A 17,129-nucleotide genomic window follows, 5' to 3' on the forward strand; every position below is an offset into this window, starting at 1 on the left:
GGTTCAAGCGATTCTTGTGAATCAGCCTCCTCAGTAGCTGGGACTACAGGTGTGCGCCACCATGCCTGGCTGATTTTTGTATTTTTAGTAGAGATGGGGTTTTACCATGTTGGCCAGGCTAGTCTCAAACCCCCGACCTCAAGTGATCCACTCACCTCGGCCTCCCAAAGTGCTGGGATTATAGGCCTGAGCCACCACGCCCAGCCTCTATTATTTTTAAAGCTCATCACCTCCCCTCCCAAGACAGCAAACTCCAGGTGGGTCCTTCACCCACGGTCCCTACTTCGTCCAAACAAACATATACCCAAAGCGGCCCTGCTCCAAAACCCGTAAGATCCCTTCTTGCCTCCTTTGAGAATGCTGGCATGGTGGCAAAGGACTGGCCTGCCAGCAAACGGACCAGCCAACACGGGAAGCCCCAACTTCCCTCTCTCAGAAGCTGTCCACAGACAACTCCCTGAAGCCCTGGTTCAAACTCCCTTCTACGTAGCTCCTCAAGTGCAAGCAGGAGAGAAATGGAGGCCCCTTGTTGAGTCAGGCAGAATGCAGAGCCTGAAACCAGAGAAATCTTAGAAGCGGTGGGGGAGGCAGGGTTACACCAGAGGATGTCTTCCTGACTCTCTATCTCTTGCTAAAATGAATTTCAATTAGATTAGCACTCTTTGTTTTCAAACACTGTCATTAAATATTTGAGTAATTCTTTCAACCAATAATTACTGAGTGCCTACCTTGTGGTAGGCACCAAGGATAAAAAGACATAAAGCTCTGCCTTCAAGCAGCTTATATTTCACTCAAAGGAGATTATACAGGAAAAATTAGTAAAACATATGGTATAGCTATGCTGATAAGTGCTGTGGAGAAAAATGTAGTATAAAAAGAGAATAGAGAGCGCTTAATGCCTGGGGGTTATGGAGAGGCGTCGTGGGTTAGGTGGGTGGCATTTTGAAATAGCTTGGTGAGATGTAATTATGAAGTGAGGTTGAAAAAGATCTAAGGCCGGGCGCGGTGGTTCAAGCCTGTAATCCCAGCACTTTGGGAGGCCGAGACGGGCGGATCACGAGGTCAGAAGATCGAGACCATCCTGGCTAACACGGTAAAACCCCGTCTCTACTAAAAAATTCAAAAAACTAGCTGGGCGAGGTGGCGGGCGCCTGTAGTCCCAGCTACTCGGGAGGCTGAGGCAGGAGAATGGCGTAAACCCAGGAGGTGGAGCTTGCAGTGACCTGAGATCCGGCCACTGTACTCCAGCCTGGGTGACAGAGCGAGATTCCGTCTCAAAAAAAAAAAAGATCTAAAGGCCGTAAGAGAATGAACCATATGGCTATCTGGGATAAGCATGGTCCAGCCAGAGGGAATAGCAAATGCAAAGGCCCTGAGGCAAGAATATGCCTGTAGCAACTGAAAAAAAAAGAAGCCTTGGCTTGAAGGGAGTAAGTGCAGGGGAGGTCAGAGGGGTGGTAAGGTGGGGATGAGGGGAGCCGGGAGGTCTATGAGGCTTTATAGGCTGTTGACTACACTTTGTTCTGACTGATAATTGCCCTGAAAGCCAATCTCTGACTGCCATGTTGCAAGCATACTGAAAAGTAGGTGACAGAAGGAGAGTGGAAGCAGGGAGCCCAGGCAGAGGCCAACGGCAATAGCTTGAGAGAGATGGTGATGGTTAAGCCATAGGGGTTAGCAGGAGTGCTGAGAGGTGGTCAGACCGGATATACACTGATGATGGAGCTCACTGGTTTTGCTGATGTAGTGAAATTGGAATATAAGAGAAAACTAGTTATTTTGCTAAAGGTAGCAGTTTGGTTTACACCCATGAAATAATTACATAGCAATTCAATTTAAGTGACTCCTGGATTGGTCTAGGTACTGGGTTACCTAGGTAAAGTTAAAAAAAAAACTTTTTATGGAAGAAATGCAACTTGAGAGGAAAGAGCTGGTTCCAGAATTTTCCAAGTGTTATTCTGAAGATTATCAAATTATGTTTGTCCTCACTAGGGGAAAAAATGATCTTCTGGAGTTGTGCTTTCCTGCTCAACCACCACCTTCATGCTTTAATTTCAAATGTATATTGTAAATATAATACCTATAATATATAACCTGAGATTCTATTTAAATTCTAAAAAGCAACTTTGGGGAAAGGAGGAAAAGGGACAATGGGAATGGGAATATCCTTTCTCCTTTTCTCCATTCTCCTAGAACAGTGTTCACTCACAGAACTTTCTGGAAATGTTCTGTAGCTGCACATTTGGATACAGGAGCCACCAGCCACGATGTCGTTACTAAGCACTTGAAGTGTGACTAGTGTGAGTAACTAAATTTTTTATTTAATTTAAATTAATATAGCAATTATGGCTAGTGGCTATCATATGGACCACACAGCTCTAGAAGAAGAAAAAATTACTATACAGTAAAATATTCATGAACCATACACTATACTTTCCTCTTAAAATTGAATTATAAAGTACAAAATAGATTGGCAAATCAGAAAGCACATGTTCTTGTTTTTTATTATGCCCTAGAGTTATCACCTAATTCTCCTATTCCTACATATATTCTTTGAAAAGAAATAGTAGCTGGCTTGGTCTTAACAGTTTTTAAACACATTTTCTTGGTTTTTGAATGCAATTCCAATATCTTACAGGCCATCATTCTAACACTGTCATTCAAAATGGGATTTTCTTCCTTGATGCATGTTCAATGCTAACATTTTAAATGTCACATAAAAATAAAGATAGAAGAGTCTTATTATAACTGAACTGCCCTCCCGCTTTAAGTTCAAAGTGCTCTCTGACATCAGGTATCTCTTTTTTTTTCTCCCAAGATCACCATGAATGAAAGGGCTGGTATTAGTTTAACCATTTTTCAGTTGAGGAAATCAAGGCAGAAAAAGATTAATGACAGTCAATTTCACAGTGTAAATCTATAGCTTAGAAAAGAAGAAGAGAAATTAGGAAGGCATAAAAAGGGAAATTAATTGAAAATGAAAAAAAAAAAAACTACATGCAAATCCTTGGTTGTCAAATTCATTAGGCTGAGAGCTAGGTCTGAGAAATGCGGATTGATGAATAGAGTTGGTGGCATTGTCTGTCCTTCCGGCTGTCCGTCTCAGACCTTCCACATGTCCCAACAATGTCCCTGAGGTCTGGCAAGTTGCTGGCTACACAATTGGAAGGTGAAGAGGATAAGGCGGTTTAGTTGGGATCGATTAGCGAGGTGGCTGTCAGTATAATGGGGTTCATTTATTCATCAGCAAACCCTACCAGATTCAAATGACAGGGCAACATTTGTGAATAATCTCCTAACCCGACAGCTGGAGAATGAGCTTCCATTAATCTTGCTTTGAAACACTCAGGCTAACCCTAATTATATCACTGAATTGCATGACTCAAAAGATTAATAAGGCAATTCAATGAGTTTAGAGTTGATCCTTGAATTCATCAAATTCCTTCTTTGAGAATGAAGAAACTGAGTCCCAGGAAGACTGTGACACTTGCATAAGAACAAAATTTTCTTCACTTTACAAGCAAGCGAGCTTGAGTTCCTGTCTTGTATAAGCAAACATAGGAGCTGACTATCCTTGCTTTTTACTCCAATATATATACACACATAATGTCATATACACATTTTATATATGTGTATCTATATGCACATACATTTTGTGTGTGTATGTATATATACATACACATTTTGTGTGTGTGTGTGTGTGTGTGTGTGTATATATATATATAAAAAACCTTTCTTCCGGAGGGGGATATTAAAATTAGCAATTTCATCCCTGAACAACATTATTAATTAAGAGCTGAGACATAACAATGTTACAAAAGCAAAGGTGAAACAAATGTAAACCGTCAAAATAATTCAAAACTGTATAAATGTTATTAGAGCCTGTGAAACAAGCATAAATGTACTAAATATGTTACATATGGAGATAAAAGTACCATACAATATTTAGGAAAACCCTAAAACTAGAACTATATCATAAATCTAAACTAAGTATGTTAGCTATTTAATAATAAAAAAAATTCTTTTGCTTCTTGGAATTTAGAAAGATTTCTTAGGGATGGCTTGGTTAGCCTGGTCCTCTCAATGAGTCCAGGCAAGTCTGAGCTGATGGTTCCTCTCAGTGAGAGGAGACATTCAAACAATAGACAGAGGCTTTATATATGTTTCATGATGACACTGAAGATTCTAGGGACGATTGGTTTTTGAAGTGCTAACGTAGAGAAAGGCAGACTTTCCTCCGCTATCGGTTACCTTCCTTAAGAAGGTTGCCAGCTGTGTGACATCACTTGGGTAATCATTCTGATGGCCACTATTAGAGAAAAACCCATTTCCTTCTAAAATGACTTTGTTTTAGTTCCCCAAGTTAGAAGATTTTAAAGGAGCTTTGGGATATGAATGCAAAAAATTCCCAGTCTTAATTCTGAACTTTTTTTGGCCAATACCATTAAGCACAGCTGGTGGGGGGATGGATATAATCTGTTTATTTCTCATCTATAGAGCATTTTACAATAAAAGGTGATTAGTAAAAATTCCATCATTATGCTTAAAAAGTCCCTCTGATTCCCTGGGAAACTCATGGAAGGAAGACTGATTCTAATTCTTCCAAATCATGCAGGAAGGAAAAGCATCCAGGAAGATGCACATTCATCTAAAGCACAGAAGATAAAGCAGTCAGAATGGGCACAGGGAGAACCAGGAGCTGGGTGTGGACTTTTCTTTATAGGCCTTATCCCTTTTCCCTGAAAATGCCAAGTGGGTGCACCACAGATTGTGCTAGGTTAGCATGATTTACATGGAGATTTTAAGGTAAAGATAGAGAACTAAAGACAGAGAGGAATTGAGGCTAAGGACAGAAATGGAAGCTGCACAGATGTACTGCATGGATTCTGCAAGTCAGACAATACCTACAGATGTAATTGTAAGGTGGATGGTACAGCACTTCTCAAGACAGACACGCCTGGGCCAGCTCCACCATTTACCAGCTGTGTGATTTGGAGCGAATTAACAGATCCCCTACACCTCACCCTTGGCTGTAAAAACACATAATGTAGTATCTACCTCCTATAAGTGTCATGAAGATTAAACAAGAGGATGTATATAAAAACTTTTCAGCACACAGCCTAGCTAACAACAGCTTAAAAGATACTAGTTATCTAATGAGAATTAAAATAACAGTCACAGTTCAAACAGTAATAACAGCTCTCTGAAAGGCTGAGCTAAATATTTTTTAATTCCCTTAACATATCAGTAAAGCAACTGAAATTGGAAATAAAATTTTCTCCAGGCATAATTGGATTTACACGTTCTCTAGCGATTACATGAAGGCCCCACACAGAACAGGTTCTATCCAAATCATCCCTCCACATTCATTAGCGTCATTTTTGAATTCAATAAGTTAAACAAAACTTATATTTTTCACTTCTGAGAATGCCTTAAGGCTTAGTTTGATATCTGGTTTCAATGCCTCTGATATTTTTGCCAAACTTGACCAATTTGCAACCATTCCCTGAAATCTGCCTCATATCCAGTCACCAAACATACAACTATCCACAACAGACTTAGAACATTCGGGTCTCCTATTAGCTTCCCCAGTCAAAGAGACCATGGCTGTTGAGAGTCTTCTCTAATGCAAGGGTTGCATCCTCACCTGGGCAGGTAGACAACCACATTCTGGCAGAGCCAGACAATGGGAAGTCCAGAATCCTGAGCAGAAACACTTGGAATGACTGTCATAGTAGCTGTGCAGCCCCTACCATCTGTATTACACCTGCAAAACCACGGGCCTAAGGCCTTTTTCTAGCCACAAAAGGCTGTGCATCCTGAATCGCTTCGCCTTCTTTCCACACACAAGTTCCTAATAGCTCTTCCTTTTCTGAACCATCTGTGAGTGGGGAAAAAAAGGGGGAAGTTTTTGAAATCTGCTGTAAACCAGAAGTGGCAAGGCACTTACCTTATCACATTTAACCCCGTGAGGAAGGTACCATGATTCTCTTGTTATAGATGAGGAAACCAAGACTCAGAGAGGTTTATAATAACTTAACTTGTCCCAACAACATTGATAAGAGTTAGAATTTGAACCCTCAATTATCAGCTTCAAAAGCCACATTCCCTGCAGCACCCCATGGGGTAAGCCTCTCCCTGCTAATGCTTCTCATCAATACCACAGACCAGTTCTTAGGGCTCATATCCTCAGTTACATTATTTACTCATAAAAGTCTTCTCATGGGGAGCAATAATTTGCATGATTCTGGAAGGGCTTGTTCATGTCACACTTGACGCAGCACACTGTCTGGTATAAAGAAGACAGTTGTCTGATCTAAATCTTCTATTCCCATAGCCAGAATATAGCCAGCCTCTGTCCTCTGCATATGATTATCACATAAACAGGACTTGCTAACACCAAGCTTTGGAAAACAAGCTTCTTCCCACCCACTGACAGGCTAGTTGGTAATTAAAACCCACATTGATTTGTCACCATAAGCACTTTACACAAGAAACTGATTAACTAGAATCAAGAACACTCATGACACACCTGTATGTGAGACCTTTGGGGGAGAAGAGAAATATCCATTACTTTAATATACTTGCTGATTTCTCTATTTGTGAGTTTTCATCACTGATGATGTTCCTTTGCCACTGGTCATCAAAAAGGCTTATCATAGTAGTGAATTCTGAATACAAACAAATGAATTATCCCTAGTTGAGAGCTCTTGGTGGAAGAGGTCCTAGTCATGACATCACTGGGTCTTACTACAGGATGTACAAAATTCCACCCGTATCAGAAAAATATAAACTTACCTTGTTCATTAATTTTTAAATAGTTCTTCACCCAGTTATTTCTCTTTTGCAGTAACCCAACATTCAGAGATACGGCCCCTTTTCTAATTCTCTCTTTTTTTTTTTTTTTTTTTTTTTTGAGACGGAGTCTCGCTCTGTCGCCCAGGCTGGAGTGCAGTGGCCGGATCTCAGCTCACTGCAAGCTCAGCCTCCCGAGTTTACACCATTCTCCTGCCTCAGCCTCCGGAGTAGCTGGGACTACAGGAACCCACCACCTTGCCCGGCTAGTTTTTTGTATTTTTTAGAAGAGACGGGGTTTCACCATGTTAGCCAGGATGGTCTCGATCTCCTGACCTCGTGATCTGCCCATCTCGGCCTCCCAAAGTGCTGGGACTACAGGCTTCAGCCACCGCACCCGGCCCACTTTTCTAATTCTTTAGAAATTGTAATCTTTTCCCCTCTAATATTCTTAAATCCTCCAAATTTGCATTAAATAACATCAATATTAAGTGATAATCCAGAAAAGATGTATCTCCTCACTGCATGCACATGCACACACAAACACAGAAAGCATGTGCTATTTGAATAAAAATAAACCTAACTGTATTTTAAATCTATGTATATGTTAAAAAGTTTATTTGCCCAATTTTAGATGTCTAAAATTAAGATTTCACATTTCATGGATTCTCTGAGAAAACTAAGCTGAGTGATGGAATGCCTAGGAGTCCATTAGTGGAAAAGAGATGATGTCCCAAGGAAGAAACTATACTAGAGTTAATCCAGACACCACCATCCTCTATCCAGATAACAGCACTTCTCTAAGCAGCCCTGTGAATACCATGCTATTCACTCGACTGAAAACCCTAATGTGTCAAATAATGGCCTCTTCACAGGCACTGTGATGGCAGATTCCTTAGACAACCAGTGGCAAAACTGCATGTAAAAATACCCTTTGTTTGGCAGCTATGGCCACAACTTTCATTGCTTACCCTCTACCTCTTCAGACTCCCTATCTGCCCCAGCCCATGCACCAGACGTCCCCATTCCTATTGACTGCTTGTCCTCCATGGTCTACTTGCTGCCATTTACCAAAATCATCAAGATTTTTATTCTGACCACCTGTTTGAAGATGCCCTCTTGAAATGGGATTTGGACCACAATCAGCCCAACAGCCTGCGAGGCCCCCTTGGTAGACACCAGCATGTCACCATGTATTAGGGTTTAAGAGGGACTTGCTTTTGTGGAGTTGGGGAAATATAGGGTTTTTTGGGAAAAGAAGTTCAAATGACTGAGCTAGAAAGAACTTTAAGAAGGTTTAATTCTTTGTGGCACTTAGCTGTAAATATGCCTGCAAACCCTTTTCTGGAGTGTTAGCCTGAGGGCAGGACAATGTCTTACTCATCTTCATCTTGGTATCACCCTTCGACAAGTGTTTGCTGAATGGCAACCTCCTCCATGATGCTGCTCTCATGAGCTAGGTTGTACATGAAAATTGTTAATCAGCTGGGGACACAATGGCTTAAAATAAGTGGCCCCGTGTGTTACAGAAGACACTGGACTGGCAATCAGAAGACAAGTTCTCATCCCCACTCTGCCATTAAATAGCCATTTAGTGTTGGGTGAGCCCCTTGTCCTTTCTGAGCCCATTTCCACATCTCTGCACAGAGTGAAAAATGCCCTCTCTGAGGACGCTGTGGCTCCATTATTATTCTGTGGCAGTTTTAGAAGCAGAAAAGTGTACTTTTCTACTGACAGAAAAGGTTAATACAAAAAAATAAACGAAGTTACCACGAGTTAGTGAAACTACCTTAAGATTAAAACATGGCCGGGCATGGTGGCTCACCCCTGTAATCCCAGCACTTTGGGAGGTCGAGGTGGGCAGATCACTTGAGATCAGGAGTTTGAGACCAGCCTAGCCAACATGGTGAAACCCCGTCTTTACTAAAAATACAAAATTTACCGTCTTTACTAAAAATACAAAAATTAGCTGGGCATGGTGGTGGGTGCCTGTAATCCCAGCTACTTGGGAGGCTGAGACAGGAGAATCGCTTGAACCTGGGAGGCAGAGGTTGCAGTGAGCCAAGATCATGCCATTGCACTCCAGCCTGGGTGACAAGAGCAAAACTCCATCTCAAAAAAAAAAAAAAAAAAAAAATACAAACGGAAAAAAAAAAAAAAAAGATTAAAACATGATTATTTATTTTCCCAGGATGATTTTGCTTCTGGTGAAGATCTCTTTCAGCTCTGTAATTCTGTGAGCCAGTGAGAAATTTTGAAAGCAATGTTATAATTCTACTATTAAATTTAGATGTATTTATAACGTTGTGGCTTATAAAATGAAGTAGACAGTCTTTTAAAAAATGCAGAATAATTTTAAATTTTCCTGGAAAGAAATGGGGCAAGCCCTCCAGGCAGTGCTATCAAAATAAACCTGCTCAGCTTTTTCACAGGGAGTCCGCATGCCCTGAAGGGGATGAATCTCATATAAGGAAAAGGTTGAGTGCCACCCTGCAGTGGCAGTAGAGAAATAACCACAGGGCAGAAAAGACTGGGAGGAGGGCAAGGCATAGAAACTATATGCAGGATCTATGACATATGGAAGTCACAAGGACCCCCATGATCCTAGGAGCCATCCAAGTGGACAAGTCAACACACAACAGCATGAACAACAGACTTCATTCCCCAGCAGGAAACCACCTTTCCACTTGCTTATGTCTTACCTCAATAGGAAGACAAATGCAATTTTCTCATTTCCTCCATCCTCTATGTAAAACTATCATTTATAACAGCAACTTTCGAGGAATGCTAAGAGTGACTTGCAAATGCGTAGGCAGGTCACTGATTCAAAAAGCGAACAATACTATATGAGCAATCATTAAAGAAGGTCCCAAAATGTAACTTATGTATAACAAAAAGACTTTTAAAAATTAATGTTATTTTTTAAATTTTGTAACAAGAAAAGTTAGTGAAAACAAAACTGTCATTATCTCTATTTCTGCCAGAAGATGCAGAAATAGAAATTGTTCAGTTAACAATCTTATTCACAGAGATATTGATCAAGGAATGGCCACAAAGAGAGTCAATTAAAAATAGTTTCTTTTAACTTGAATTTTTAATTTAAAAAGATTTGCATAGTCCAAAGAAAATAATGCTGCTACTGGAGCAAGATGTTTCTAAATTTTCAGCGGTGTCAACCATTTATAACAGAAGATGCCTTATTTACTCTGTCACTCAACCAATGTTGACTAATGATGTCACAGCAGTGACTTATTTCTATATGTTGTACATCCTCTCCAGGATGTTTCTCCTTGCACCACCGTCCCAACAATGCATATTCTGACAGCACATGGGCTTGGGGACAGCAATGCACCGAAATACACCCATGCTTACATGGCTTAGAATGATGTAAGCCAATTCAGCGAGCTTCTAGTCCCCAGTAGGGTTTTAATTTTCATTTTTTTCGTGATGTGCTGCTAAATTTAGACAAAATCACGGAGAGAAATAAAGGGAAAAAACTTGAAGGGACAATATTTTTTAAAGTGCCTTGTGAAATGTAATTAGATACACCTTACCATAAATAGTCTAGGAGTTACCATTAATTGGAATATATTTTAAGGTTTCCTGGGGGTATTTCTTCCAAATTATTTTTCTCTGCTAAGGCAAAAGGAAATAAGTAACGTATTTACTTATGAACAGTGAGACATTTCCAAATAGGTAGTACTCATGTGCTGGAATAATTAATCTTCTCACAGAAACCCCAAAATAGTAACTGTTAATGTATAAACATTTAAGTAAAATTAGATAGGTAACTCTCCTTTACTGAAACCCTTCATTTCTAACACTTTCTGTAAGGTTATTTATATTAAAACATCAATCTAACAACTCATAGTGGCTCTGTCCATTAGACTGGCTTGAGAGGAGAGACCCTGACTTAACCACCCGCACAAACCCAGCACTTGGTACAACTGCCACAGGGTAGTCATTAAGCCAACCTGAATCACAAAGAGCTGCAGTGGTTATTTTTCCTATTCCTAAATGGTGTCTTACTTCTTTTTTCACTAATTTTACAGATTAAAAGCAAACAAACAAACAAGGCTTACTCAGGTGATTACCAGATTTCTGACTTAGCCCCTCACAAACTGTGTAATATTGGGTAGATGATTTAACCTCTCTGTGCATCAGTTTCCTCTTCTGTAAAACAGGAATTAATTTTAGCACTTTAGCACTTGTCTTCCAGTGTTGTTAGAAGACTGAATGAGTTAATAGCGTGCTGCTTTGTGCTGGCTACTGTGTCATCGTCATAACCATCATTATCACAGCCAAGAAGATGAACAAAATCATAGTGGGAAGGCCTCCATTTCCCAGGGAAAATAACTACCATGCATCTTTCTCTGTAAATACAAGTGTGTAAACACTGGCTAATGACAGAGGGATGGAGAGATATGTGATAAAGCAAGTAAAATGTAAATGGTAGAAAGTAAGTGGTGGTATGTGGGTGCTCACTGTAACACTCTTTCAGGTTTTCCATATGTTAGAAAAATTTCATAAGAAAATGGCGAAAGAATTGCATAAGGGAGAAATAGGTGAAAAAGAAAAGGGAACTTAGCATGGAAGATCAGCCACACTACCTCCCCAAGAAAGTATTATTCATCAGTAACAATAGCAACAATAATCATGATCTTTTTTTTCTTTTTTCTTTAAGAGATGGGGTTTCACTGTGTTGCCCAGGCTGGAGTGCGTGGCACAATCACAGCTCACTGCAGCCTCCAACTCCTGGGTTCAAGCGATCTCCTGCCTCAGCCTCTCAAGTAGCTAGAACTACAGCTAATTAAAAAAATTTTTTAAATTAAAATGTAGAGCAGGCCTTATTTTGTTGCCAAAATTGGTCTCAAACTCCTGGCTTCAAGTGATCATCCCACCTCAGCCTCCCAAAATGCTGGGATTACAGGCATGAGCCACCATGCCCAACGTAACAACCTAACTATGATTTTTTTTCTTTTCTTTTTTTTTTTGAGATGGAGTTGCACTCTTGTTGACCAGGCTAGAGTGCAATGTTGCGATCTCGGCTCACTGCAAACTCTGCCTCCCAGATTCAAGCAATTCTCCTACCTCAGCCTCCTGAGTAGCTGGGATTACAGGTGTGCATCACCATGCCTGGCTAATTTTGTATTTTTGGTAGAAACGGGGTTTCTCCATGTTGGTCAGGCTGGTCTCGAACTCCCAACCTCAGGTGATCTGCCCGCCTCGGCCTCCCAACATGCTGGGATTACAGGTGTGAGCCACCACGCCTGGTCTAACCATGACCTTTATAGAAATCTCACCTATCATTTTGTTTCTAAGTCTTACAACAATCCCATAAGGAAGCTACTCCAAGTATCATTGCCATTTCAGAAATTCAGAAACAAGAATAAAATGAAAGACCTACTGAGGATCATGCCATTCATAAGTTATTGTGGAGATCTGAACAGAGTTCTACTGCATCCTTCCCATTGCCAGAATAATTAAATCACTCATATCATGCCTCTCACCATGAAAGAAACCACTCTGTTCTTCATCATTGTGACCCTAGTGCCATAGTTAGTGACATATAACAGGCACACAAAGATTACTCAATGGATGGAATGAAGGGAGGGAAAAATGGAGGGAGGAAGATCAGGAACACTGTTGTTGTTTTTTCCCATCCACTAGACCTAAACTCTATCCAATCCTGTAATTATAAAGAGGGGTATTACTTTTATCAAAATGGTATAATAGTTTCTGATTATAAAAATAACACATTTATAATAGACAATGACATTTCCTCTTACCAAAGAAAACTAAATCAATATATTTCCTACACGTGGATAGTGGTAGCCATTTTTTGCCTCAAGAAAGACTTATTCAGATTTTCCAAATGTATCTAGTATGACATCCATTCACATGAAAGGCGAAATGTTCAGTTACACAGATCTGAGCCATCCCCTGGAGTCGGTCCAGGAAGAAGCAAGCAGGGTGGTGAGCAGTTTGCAAAACATGTCACATAAGGAAAAGCTGAAGGAACTAGGTCTGCTTATCCTATAGGAGAAAAGACGTAAGAATGACAGGAAAACAGACTTCAAATATTGGCAGGGCTGCATATGTCAGAGGGAATAAATATTTTCCTGTGAGCCAACTGGGAACAATGTATAGAAATTATAGGAAGAAAGATTTTTGCTTGATATAAAGAACATTCCAAGATCAATTTGAAGTTGTGGAAAGAAGTGAACTCTTTTATAAGGCAGGGCTCTCACCATGAAAAACCTTGTCAGGAGTATTACACATACGTACAAGGTTAAGCTAGGTACCTTCAAAAGTCTTGTCCAACTGCAATACCCTGAAATTCTAGATCCCATATATATGTCTATGGTTTGGGTATCATATATACCAGGGTAGCAATGTATGGCACAGGTGGCAAACTCCCACCATACCACATGTGATACACATGCACATACACACACACACGCATACACATGCACATGCACACAGACAAAAAAACAGCCTAAGATGAATCACAGATACTTGTAAAACTAAAATTATGTGGTAATAATTAATTTCTAACTCTGTCATTGAGTTTCTCACAGTTTGGAAGAAGAATGTGGCATGCCAGGGACAAATTTTTTAGTTCAAGTTGTAATACCCAAAACTGAAAGCCTGCACGACATAAAAGAATAAGTGCTAAACTAGTCCAAACACTTGGTTTGCACTGACTAGCCACATGACTTTGGACAATCCACCACGCCTCTATAGATGTCAGTGTCCAACAGAACTTGTACTGCTATGCTTACCACTAGCCATATGTGGTTTTTTGAGTCCTGGCAATATGGCTAGTGCGACAAAGGAATTTGTAATTTAAATATTGTTTTAATTATATCTCACTGTCATTAATTTATTAAATTCAAACAGCCTCATGTGGCTATGGCTATCACATTGAACAGTAACTACTGCTGACAAGGCCACTGAAGAAGAAAGTCAAATTCCAGACCAACCTCAACCCATCATCTTCTGCAAGATCTCGATACCATCTAGAGAACTGCGACAAAAGAAAAAGATAAAAAATCTGAGGCTCAACCTCAGAAGGTCCTTAGGGCTCCTGTCAGCTATTGTCTAGCCCATTCATTATCACTCCCATAACCTAGGATAGACAGCCCAGTGCCCTTTTATCCTTTGACTGTCCAGGTTGGGATACACAGCCAAGTATAGCAGTGTACTTATCAACATTCCCTGAAAAGATGACACGTATAGAACAATGTCCTATGGAAATTATCCCCATGCAGCCAGCTACCCTATTATAATGACATTAGTGGAATATTAGTGAAATATCTGTGAATAATTAGTGAACATTATTGAAAAATACTATTTCTTGTAGAGTACAAATAGCTACCTTTAAATTAGTTAACTATCTCTTATGAAGGAAACCATTCGATTTATTTTAGCTTTCAAATCAAATCACGTGACCAACTTTAAAAGTTCTTTCACAAGCTTGAAAACACACAAATATTAAAAGCCAGAAAGTTCATACTAGATGCCCAAACCTCACCATTATGCAACACGTCCAAGTAACAAACCTGTACATGTACCCCTTGGACTTATAAAAATAAATAAATAAAAGCAAAAAAAAAAAAAAAAGGCAGAAAGTGGCTGGGCACAGTAGCTCACACCTGTAATCCCAGCATTTTGGGAGGCTAAGGCAGGTGGATCACTTGAGGTCAGGAGTTTGAGACCAGCCTGGCCAACATGGTGAAACCCCATCTCTATTAAAAATACAAAACTTAGCCAGGCTGATTACAGGTAGTGATGTGCACGCCTATAATCCCAGCTACTGGAAAGGCTGAGGCAGGAGAATCGCTTGAACCCAGGAGGCAGAGGTGGCAATGAGCCGAGATCACACCTCTGCACTCCAGCCTGGGCTGACATACCGAGACTGTTAAAAAAATAAATAAAAAATTTTAAAAAGCCAAAAAGTGTGACTTTTTAAAGAGTTGCCTAGGTTGTTTTTAAAACATATATAAAAAATCTAGGCGGGGTGCAGTGTCTCACGCCTGTAATTCCACCACTTTGGGAGGCTGAGGCAGGCAGATTGCTTGAGCCCAAAAGTTGGACACTAGCCTGAGCAACATGGCAAATCCCCATCTCTACAAAAATATATAAACATAGCCTGGCTTCTTGGCATGTGCCTGTAGTTGTAGCTACTTGGGAGGCTGAGGTGGGAGGATCACTTGAGCCCAAGAGGCGGAGGTTGCAATGAGCCAAGACTGTGCCACTGTACTCCAGACTGAGATCCTGTCTCAAAAAAAAAAAAAATATATATATATATCTGTGTGTACATATATATGTCTAGAAAAATTTATTTTAAAAAAATTACAAGGCAATGTCAATAATAGCCATATTCCAGAGGCTTAAAAGAAGCTTGGCAACAGATTTACTAACATATATTAGTAATATCGATCATTATAGCACCGAAGAATGAGATCTCAAAATAGCACATGTGAAAGGGCAGTAAGCTGCCTAATCACAACTAATTTCAGGAATCTCATAGTGCATCTAGGAAAGTATTATTATTTTTGCAATACTTTACTTTTGCAATGTTTTAAAGTCTATTTGGTTTTTTTTTTTTTTTAACTAGGCAGTTGCCACCAGAATAATCTTAAACAGATGATTAGTTCGTAATGTATAACAACAGAGTAAAATGCTTCCTAGCACATAGTTCAACACCAGTGGCTAGTCTCGCACAGAAAATTTTCCTAGGCAGGAAACTCAGTGTCTCCTGATTCTTCATTCCTAAACTGTATTCTGCTGATATTGCATGCCCTCTTGTAATTATCATGAGTCCTACACACACAGTACAACGCAGACAAAATCTTCATTGCTGCGGCCCACACCAACATTAGCTTGCCTTCGCCTGCTTAATTGGCTCTGATCACTGGGCAGAAATAACTCATTGCTTTTTCCTTTTCACATGCTGACTCAAGTACTCCTAACATCATTAGTCATGTTTCATAGTATCTAGAATAAAAACACACTGACATCCAATTCCAGCAATTATTCCATTTTACACTTTGGAGAAAAGAAGTGATCGACAACTTCCAATCTGCCTAAAATCTCAAGCAGCTAACACTTTTGCAAAATAATTTGACTATGCCACATGCCTGTATCCCCAGCTTCTTGGAAGGCTGAGGCAGGAGGATAGCTTGAGCCCAGGAGTTCAAGGCCAGCCTGGGCAACACAGCAAGACCCCCCATCTCAAAAAAGAAAACAATGCAATATGACTAAAAGAAGATTTAAAGTTATACAAAACATATAATAATAGATAGTATCATAATTTTTAAACCAATGAGAAGCTGAAAGACAGATTCTTTTCAAGTTTGCTTATAGTCTCCGATTAAGAAATAGAAGTCCTCCTCAGATCTTCTCAATTAAAACCATTCCATTTTCTACTGGCAGAGGATCTATGGATAAGACAAGTACAGTGCCGGGCACTCGGAAATGCTTGGTCAGCACTGAATGTAAAACATGGAAATATGGGTTTCTCTAGTAGTAGAGGCAGGAAATCCCCATCAATAAGGAGTGAAAGCTAATTCCCCTTAGGGCAGTCATTCCTACTTTCCTGGTTGTGCCTGTTAAGTAGAGCCAGGTGTGGTGGCTCATGTCTGTAATCTCAGTACTTTTGGAGACCAACACAGAAAGATCGCTTGAGGCCATGAATTCAAGACCAGCCTGGGCAACAAAGAGAAGTCTGCACATCTTTACCAAAAAATTGTAAAAATTTGCTGGGTGTGGTGGTCCCAGCTGCTACTTTGAGAGGCTGGGGTGAAAGCACTGTTTGAGCCCAGGAGTTGCAGGCTGCAGTGAGCTATGATCATGCCATTGCACTCCAGCCTAGGTGATGGAGCAAGACCCTGTCTCTTAAAAAACAAAAGACTGAGTGCAGTGGCTCATGCCTGTAATCTCAGCACTTGGGGAGCCCAGGGCAGCTGGATCACAAGGTCAGGAGTTTGAGACCAGCCGGGCCAATATGGTGAAATCCCATCTCTACTAAAAATACAAAAAAATTAGCCAGGCTTGGTGACACCTGCCTGTAAACCCAGCGACTCTGGAGGCTGAGGCAGGAGAACTGCTTGAACCCAGGAAGCGGAGGTTGCAGTGAGCTGAGATCGCTCCCTTGCACTCCAGCCTGGACAACAGAGCGAGACTTCCGTCTCCAAAAAAAAAAAAAAAAAGACTAGAGAAATCCATATCTAAAAGAGAAAACATAATAAAACTGTTGTCTGTGCTAAATACTTTCATTTCTATTACATAATAGTAACTGTTTTAACTAAGGCAGACATCACCAAAAG

At 40.3% G+C, this 17,129-nt stretch overlaps 2 protein-coding genes across 15 annotated transcripts in view; one reads left to right on the plus strand and one right to left on the minus strand.

The window, feature by feature from the left end:
* The window catches only part of LOC105482551 (capping protein regulator and myosin 1 linker 1), a 341,908-nt gene that overhangs the window by 213,388 nt on the left and 111,391 nt on the right, over positions 1-17,129 (minus strand). The gene's annotated exons all lie outside the window — the stretch shown is intronic.
* LOC105482555 (cytidine monophosphate-N-acetylneuraminic acid hydroxylase) overlaps positions 1-17,129 on the plus strand; it is a 353,903-nt gene that overhangs the window by 45,224 nt on the left and 291,550 nt on the right. The gene's annotated exons all lie outside the window — the stretch shown is intronic.

This window comes from Macaca nemestrina, chromosome 5 (assembly GCF_043159975.1).
Source record: "Macaca nemestrina isolate mMacNem1 chromosome 5, mMacNem.hap1, whole genome shotgun sequence".
In the NCBI taxonomy this organism is placed as follows: Eukaryota; Metazoa; Chordata; class Mammalia; order Primates; family Cercopithecidae; genus Macaca; species Macaca nemestrina.